An 8,572-nucleotide genomic window follows, 5' to 3' on the forward strand; every position below is an offset into this window, starting at 1 on the left:
AGCGCCCACTGGGGAAATGTGGGGCCGTCTGTTGGTCTCCACAGTGTTTGTAATGTGACAAGGAAACCACCTGGGGGCTGGCATCCTCCCCTTTTCTTCCTGGGGAAAGATCTGGTCCTAAAACCCAGAAATGGCTCCAAGGAAGGTCTGAGTTTGGAGTAATGCTCATCACAGAAGAGCCATCTTCCAGGCCTGGTCCTAGATAAAGTAACCATTCTGTATCAACGAACTGAAGAGGACTCCTCTTGACTGGGGTTTTATATTTCTCTTGCAACTCAGTTTCATCTCATCTTTGCTCTGTCGCTCTGTGGGTACCAACAGCCTTGGCCAACTTTGAGGAAGTGCACAGTACTATTATTTGCTCTGACTATTCCACACGAAGATTCCAAATAAAGATGAAGCAAAAACTTTGGCAATTATTCTTGCCTTAGACAGATGAATGGCTATAGTCCGCCTAGTCCCTTGATTGCACCTGTCTGTATCCTGACCACTATGAACATAGATGTTCAGAATATATGTTCAGGGAGAGAGCAAGTACCATGGTGTGGAGTTCCTCGGGTGGCTAACTTCTGTCCCTCCACATCAGCATGTCCGGTCTGTCTATGCTCTTATTATATGGCTTTGGTTCAGGATGATCATGCTGTGCCTGCTGTCAACCATGTTCACTGCCCAGCTTTTCTTGTCAAAGAGGCCTGTATGCCTAACGCAGTGCAAGTAGGTCCCATTGTCCAGATTCCTGTCCTTGTAAAGGGAAAGGTCAGTGATGATGATGACAGATGCCTGTTTAACTTCAGGTTATACATCTGTATAACAACAATAAGGGCATACATGTTGGTGGCCACCAGAACCTTCTCTTTACCATCTCAGGCACTCAGTTATGGCAGCCCTCTGCTCCACCATCATTTCACCACATTTCACCTGGTTGCCTTCTTTTGAGAGCCCTGCTGTCAGCCAGCCATGTGTTTTAGGGGACTGGCAGCAGATGGTAGCTTAAGCAACGGTGATGGCCCATAGAGGCTACACAAGGCCTGCAACTTCCATGTCCATTGCTGCACAGCATGTATTACTGCTGCACAATGTCCACTGTCTCCTCCTTCCGCTTCAGTTGGATGTTTGATTCTGGGACAAATTTCCATAGAGTCTTCAACGGTATTAGGGGAAAGCAGCATCTGGCAGTTGCTGGGTAGCATCCTTTGGATGCAGGTGCTCTGATCTTGACAGTGGTGAGTAGCTATCATCATGTCAACTTCATCCAGATCAAACCTTGATCTTGGAGTCCATGAACTTGAGCTTGTAGTACCAGTCCAGAATTGTACCAGGGATAAGGTGCTCCCTGATCTCTGACCCTGGTGCCCAATTTATTGCCTTGAACAGCATAAGCTATCTTGAGTTCAGGGAAGATTTTTCCTTCTGCTCAATCACTTTTCCCATTTGAAAGACCAGCTTATAAGTCTGGGAGAGGCACAGACAGTGGGGCATCCAACTGCACGACTAACACAAAGGCAGCTGTTTTAGCTGCTCCAGACTAAGACAGGGCAACTAAGTTCTGCAGGGCTTCAGCAAATGTCAAAGGCAGCGTGTTCTCTTGCATTTTGGATGGATAGATGAAGCCCATGGTATAGACTCCTCACAAGACTTACTGAGTGTAGGGAGGAGTTTGGATCTTGTTGTAGGTTTTCACCTGGTTTGTGTTATTAGTAGAGTTGCTTCTGATCAGCTTGTTGAGTAAAGAGGACAACTCTGGCCTCTTTCTGTCCTTCATCTGTCTTCTCTGCATCAGCATTGCTCTTGTTTCCTGCTTGTCCACTGCTAGGGCCCGCAAGGAAGCCTTGAGTGGGATGCTGGTGCTGTGAACTCGCCAGCTCACACTGCCTGATTGCCATATGGGGATAACAAAAATTGTTTTCCAACAGAAATGGGAGAATATTATCACACAACTACATTAGAATGAGTGCTGAGGAGGTTTCTCACCAAACATAGTTTGGTTTATATATGACACAGAAGTAGAGAATATGAACTGAACTGAGGATGGAAAATGAAAACCAACTGAACTCTCGAGAGCCAGTTGTCTGTTGTATTCATAATTTGCTCACTCATTCATTCAGAATGTTTTCAGAACATATGACCCTAGGTTCTATGGCAATTCAAAATGCGTTAAGGCATTGTATACCCCTATAAGAAACATAATCGAGTGATGTTGGGTAGGGGAAGAAAAACCAAGGGCCCACCAGGCAGAAAGAAACACTGTAAGATGCAACTTGACATACTTTTACAACAGCTGAGACTAATAAACCTGCTCCCGACACCAAACCTACTGCCTGCATTTGCGTCCCTATTCTTTGACTTACATGCATGTTACTATGGATGAAATTTACACATTCCTGTTTAAGCCAAGCCCCTTCATGTAGTAAATCACATCTTTTCTTGCCTACACGAGGACAGGACTCTAGCAATTTTCACTGTGTACTGCATCATTACTTTTTTAAACAGCTTTATTGAGATATAATTTACATACCATATAATTTATCCATTTAAAGTATATAATTCAATTTTTTTGCATATTACATTATTAATTTTTTAAATTGTGGTAAGATATATATATATATAAAACAAATTTGTCACTTTAACCATTCAACTCAATGGCAGTGACTATATTCACAATGTAGTGCAACCATCCTCAGTCTCTATTTCCATGAATTTCCATCACTTTAGACAGAAACTCTATAATTTTGAGGCAATAACTCTCATTTTTCTCCACTCTCAGCCCCTGGAAACCTCTAATCTATTTTTTGTTTCTATGAATTTGACATCTATTCTAGATGTTTCATAAAAAAGGGATTGCACAATGTCTGGCCTTTTGTGTCTTGCTAATAGCGCGATGTTTTCAAATTCATCCATGTTGTAGCATGTATCAGAACTTCTGTTTTGTGACTGAACAATATTTTATTACATACATAAGCCACATTTTCTGTATCTGTTCATCTGTTGATGAACATTTGGGTTGTTTCTACCTTTTGGCTATTGTGAATGTTTGACTTCCTGTTTTTAATTATGTTGGGTAAATGCTTAGGAGTGGAATTACTGGATAGAATATGGTAATTCTTTGTATAGCTTTTTGAGGAACCACCAAAATGTTTTCCATAGTAGGTGTACCATTTTACATTTCCATCAGAAATGCATGAGAGTTCCAATTTTTCTCCATCCTTGCTACTGCTACTGCTAAGTTGCTTCAGTCCTGTCTGACTCTGTGTGACCCCGTAGAAGGAAGCCCATCAGGCTCCCCCATCCCTGGGATTCTCCAGGCAAGAACACTGGAGTAGGTTGCCATTTCCTTCTCCAATGCATGAAAGTGAAAAGTGAAAGGGAAGTCGCTCAGTCGCGTCTGACTCTTAGCGACCCCATGGACTGCAGCCTACCAGGCTTCGCCATCCATGGGATTTTCCAGGCAAGAGAACTAGAGTGGGATGCCATTGCCTTCTCCATCCTTGCTACTGCTGACACTTATTTTTTTGTTTAATTGATTGTAACCATTTTAATAGCTACAAAGTGATTCTGCTTATATTTCTTTAATGACCAGCGATGTTTAGAATCTTTTCACGTACTTATTTCATGTTTTTATCTTTGGAGAAATGTCTACTCAAGTCCAATATTTTTCAGACTGGATTGTCTTTTTATTGTTGAGTTATATGAATTCTTTATATGTTTGAGATATTAAACTTTTATCAGATATATGATTTTAAATACTATCAACCTTTAGCTTTTTTTTTTCACTTTCTTGATAATACTTTGATGCAGAAAATTTTTTAATTTTGAAAAAATTAAATTTATTTTTTCCTTTTGTTGCTTCTGCTTTTAGTATCATATCTAAGAATCCATTACCAAACCCTAGGTCATGAAGATTTACTCCTGGTTTTGTCTAAGAATTTAATGATTTTTATGTCACTGATCAATTATAAATTAATTTTTGTATATGATGTGAAGTAGGAGGTTCAGCTTTAATCTTTTGCATAGGGTAAGTCCAACGTCCCACAACATCTGTGAAGAGATTATTCATTGCCATTGAATATATTTGGCACTCTTGTCAAAAGTCAGTTGACCGTAGATGTATGGGTTTATTTCTGAACTCTCAATTCTTTTCCATTATGTCTAAACTTATGCCATAATCATGCTGCTGCAATTACTGTAGCTTTGTAACAAGTTTTGAAATTGGAAAGTGTGAGTGCTCCAATTTAGCTCTTTTTCAGTACTTTTTTTTTGCTCTTTGAGGCTTTTTTCCACATGAATTAAAGGAATGACTTTTTAATTTCTGGAAATTAGGCTGTAGGAATTTTGACAGGAATTGCATTGCATCTGTAGATGCAATGTACAAATATTAAAATTTGTACCATGAACATAGGATGCATTTTTGTTTATTTAGATCCTCTTATATTTCTTTCAGCAATATTTTCTGGTTTTCAGTGTATCACTCATCTCCTTGGTTAATTTATTCCCAAATATTTTACTGTTTTAGATGTAATTGTAAATGGAATTGCTTTCTTAATTCCTTTACAGATTATTGCTAGTATATATAAACACAACTGATTTTTTGTGCATTGATCTTATACCCTGAAGCTTTGCTATATTCCTTTATTGGTTCTACTAGCTTTCTTGTGGATTCTTTAGAATTTTCTCTATATAGGATTGTGTTATATGTGAATAGAGACAATTTTACTTCTTTCCTTCCAGTTTGGATGTCTTCTACTATTTAATTTTTTTCCTCTGGCTACAACTTCCATTAAAACATTGAATGGCTGGTGAAAGAACGCATCCTTATTTTGTTCATGACCTTAAAGGAGGAAAGCTTCTAGTCCTTCAAAACTATTTTTTTTTCTAAACCTATGGGTCTTTCATAAATGTGCTTTATCATATGGAGGAAGTTCTAGTCTATTCCTAATTCACTCCCCTTCACTTCTTATCATGAAAGGGGGTTGGAGTTTGTAAAATGCTATTTCTGTGTCAGTTGAGATGATCAGGTGGGTTTTTTTTTTCTTTCATTCTATTAATGTGGATATATTACATTGATTAATTTTCTTTTGTGGAACCACCATTGAACTCATGGAATAAATTTCATTTTGTCATGGTATACAATTCTTGTCATAGTCTGTTGGATTCAATTTCCCAGTATTCTCTTGAGGATCTTTGCATCTATATTCATCAAGGATATTGATCTGTAATTTTCTCTTTTTCTGATGTTTTTATCAGTGTTTCACACAGGTAGTGCTGTTTTCATAGTACAAATTAGGATGCTTTATCTCCTCTTCTACTCTTTGCAAGAATTTGAAAAATATTGGAGTTAATTCTTTTTCAAATGTCTGGTAGAATTCACCAATAAAGCTGTCTGGTCCTAGATTTTTCTTTGTTAGGAGATTTTTTGATTCTTGATTCAATCTCTTTACTTGTTATAAGTGTTGAGATTTTCTATTTCTTCTTGAATCAGTGTAGGTAGATAATTTGTGTGTTTGTAGGAACTGGTTCATTTTATCGAGGTTATCTAATTTGTTGGATTACAGTTGTTCACAGTAAAGGATAATGATCATTTTTATTTATGATGACTGACAGTAGTGTCCCCATTTCCATTTCTGATTTTGGATATATACTTCTCTTCTTTCTCAGGATGCTATTAATTTTCACTCCTCCTCCTCCCCTGCATCCTCTTCCTTCCCTCTTCAATCCTTCTCACCCCCTCTTGCTTGCCTTGTTCTCCCCATCTTCTTCTATTTGCTTTTCTTCCTCCCTTCCTTCCTTCCTTTATTTCCCCTTTTCTTCCTCCTCCTTTATTATTTCTATCAGAAGGCAAACATACTGTAGAGTAGTCCAGCTTCAAAATAAAACCCTCGCTCTTGCCTGGAGAATCCCAGGGATGGGGGAGCCTGGTGGGCTGCCACTTATGGGGTCGCACAGAGTCGGACATGACTGAAGCGACTTAGCAGCAACAGCAGCTCGGCAACTTTGCCTCAAGTCCGGATCTGCCTCAAGTCTCTGCTTTGCTCTACAACAGAAGCCCTTGAAAGAGTGATCTGTACCAGCTGTCTCCAGTTTCTTTCCACTAGTTCTCTCTTGAAGCCATTTCAATTAGGTTGTCAGTGAAGCATCTCTTGTCTGATTCCCTAACAACCTCCGCGTTTAGTCATAATTTGACTGGTCCACATTCAGTACTCTGAACTCTCCCGTAACTCCTTACCTTCTCAGTGATCTTCTTTGACCTCATCACTTTAAACACCACCGATACACAGGAGACTCCCAGGTGACGTATTTCTAGTTCTGACAACCTCTGTTTTGAACTCCAGGATAGTAAATCCAACTCTTTGCAACATCTCTATTTGTATGTTTAACGTCTCACACTTAATAAGCCCCAGTCTTTTTCTTCATATCTCCTCTTCCTGCGGTCTTCATTTCAGTAAATGCCAACCTCAGGTTTACAGTTATTCTTGCCAAAAAAATCTTCAAGCTGTTCTTGACTTTTTTTTTCCTTTCAGAATCTGCATCTAATCCATTAGCAAAATCTGTTTGTCTTTTTAAATATACAGAATATGACCTTTCTCCCCATCTGGACTGCTATCATCTTGATCCCAGTTATCATCATCTCCCCTTATTGTAATAGCCTCTTTATAAAATAATTGATTGGGCTGGATTGGGACCTTTGTTGCATCTTGCAGCATCTTTCATTGTGGCATTCTGACTCTCTAGTTGTGGTGTCCTGGCTTCAGTAGTTGTGGCGCGCAGGCTCAGGAGTGGCCTCACACCGGCTTAGTTGCTCCGTGGCTTGTGGGATGCTAGTCCTCAACCAAGGATTGAACCCTCCTCCCCTGCACTGCAAAGTGGATTCTTAACCCCCAGACCACCAGGAAGTCCCTGTAAATAGCTTCTTAAGTGATATTCTTAACTGATACAGCTTTTGTGTTCTCCTCACTGAACCAGAGTGTTCTTTTTGAACACTGAGTTGATTTATTCCTTTGTTCAAAATCCTCCAGTTTGTCCTATCTCTCCTGAGTAAATGTTAAAGTCCTACAAAGCTTTATACAATCTGTCCTCTGTTAAATCTTTGGGTTTATTTCCTGCTACTCGCCACCTAGCCCACCAGCTGTAGCCCTCGAGTGTTCCTATGGGGTTCCTAGTGATTTTGGTGCTTGCCGTTCCTCTGCTGGAGGGCTCCATTTCTCACAGCCTTGGCTCATTCCTTCTATTCAGGAATGTGCAGCACCCACCCTCCTACCCCCGACCCCTTCCTGAACGCTCTGTGCATTGTGCCTGCACTTTTTCTCTTCAGAATTTGTCACCATCTGTCACGCTACTGTTGTTGTTCAGTGGTTCAGTCGTGTCTGACTCTTTGTGACCCCACAGACAGCAGCATGCCAGGCTTCCCTGTCCTTCACCATCTCCTGGAGCTTGCTCAGACTCATGTCCATTTGGTTGGTGATACCATCCAACCATCTCATCCTCTGTCATCCCCTTCTCCTCCTGCCTTCAATCCCTCCCAGCATCAAGGTCTTTTCTAGTGAGTAGGCTCTTCGCATCAGGTGGCCAAAGTATTGGAGCTTCAGCTTCAGCATCAGTCCTTCCAATGAATATTCAGGACTGATTCCCTTTAGGATGGACTGGTTTGGTGTCCTTGCAGTCCAACGGAGTCTCAAGAGTCTTCTCCAACACCATAGTTCAAAAGCATTAGTTCTTTGGAGTTCAGTCTTCTTTATAGTCCAACTCTCACATCTGTAGATGACTACTGGAAAAATCATAACGTTGACTAGATGGATTTTTTTTTTTCTCTAATTTTATTTTATTTTTAAACTTTACATAATTGTATTAGTTTTGCCAAATATCAAAATGAATCCGCCACAGGTATACATGTGCTCCCCATCCCGAACCCTCCTCCCTCCTCCCTCCCCATACCATCCCTCTGGGCCGTCCCAGTGCACCAGCCCCCAGCATCCAGCATCATGCATCGAACCTGGACTGGCAACTCGTTTCCTACATGATATTTTACATGTTTCATTGCCATTCTCCCAAATCTTCCCACCCTCTCCCTCTCCCACAGAGTCCATAAGACTGTTCTATACATCAGTGTCTCTTTTGCTGTCTCGTACACCGGGTTATTGTTACCATCTTTCTAAATTCCATATATATGCGTTAGTATACTGTATTTATGTTTTTCCTTCTGGCTTACTTCACTCTGTATAATAGGCTCCAGTTTCATCCACCTAATTAGAACTGATTCAAATGTATTCTTTTTAATGGCTGAGTAATACTCCATTGTGTATATGTACCACAGCTTTCTTATCCATTCATCTGCTGATGGACATCTAGGTTGCTTCCATGTCTTGGCTATTATAAACAGTGCTGCGATGAACATTGGGGTACACGTGTCTCTTTCCCTTCTGGTTTCCTCAGTGTGTATGCCCAGCAGTGGGGTTGCTGGATCATAAGGCAGTTCTATTTCCAGTTTTTTAAGGAAATCTCCACACTGTTCTCCATAGTGGCTGTACTAGTTTGCATTCCCACCAACAGTGTAAAAGGGTTCCCTTTTCTCCACACCCTC

The 8,572-nt window shown here is 40.4% G+C and overlaps 1 pseudogene; it reads right to left on the reverse strand.

Annotated features, from left to right (window-relative positions):
• Positions 1–600: 600 nt before the first annotated feature.
• Positions 601–2,158, reverse strand: LOC109568763 (ATP-dependent RNA helicase DDX19B pseudogene; annotated as a pseudogene).
• Positions 2,159–8,572: the final 6,414 nt, after the last annotated feature.

The sequence above is a fragment of the Bos indicus genome, chromosome 15, assembly GCF_029378745.1.
Source record: "Bos indicus isolate NIAB-ARS_2022 breed Sahiwal x Tharparkar chromosome 15, NIAB-ARS_B.indTharparkar_mat_pri_1.0, whole genome shotgun sequence".
Classification (NCBI taxonomy): Eukaryota; Metazoa; Chordata; class Mammalia; order Artiodactyla; family Bovidae; genus Bos; species Bos indicus.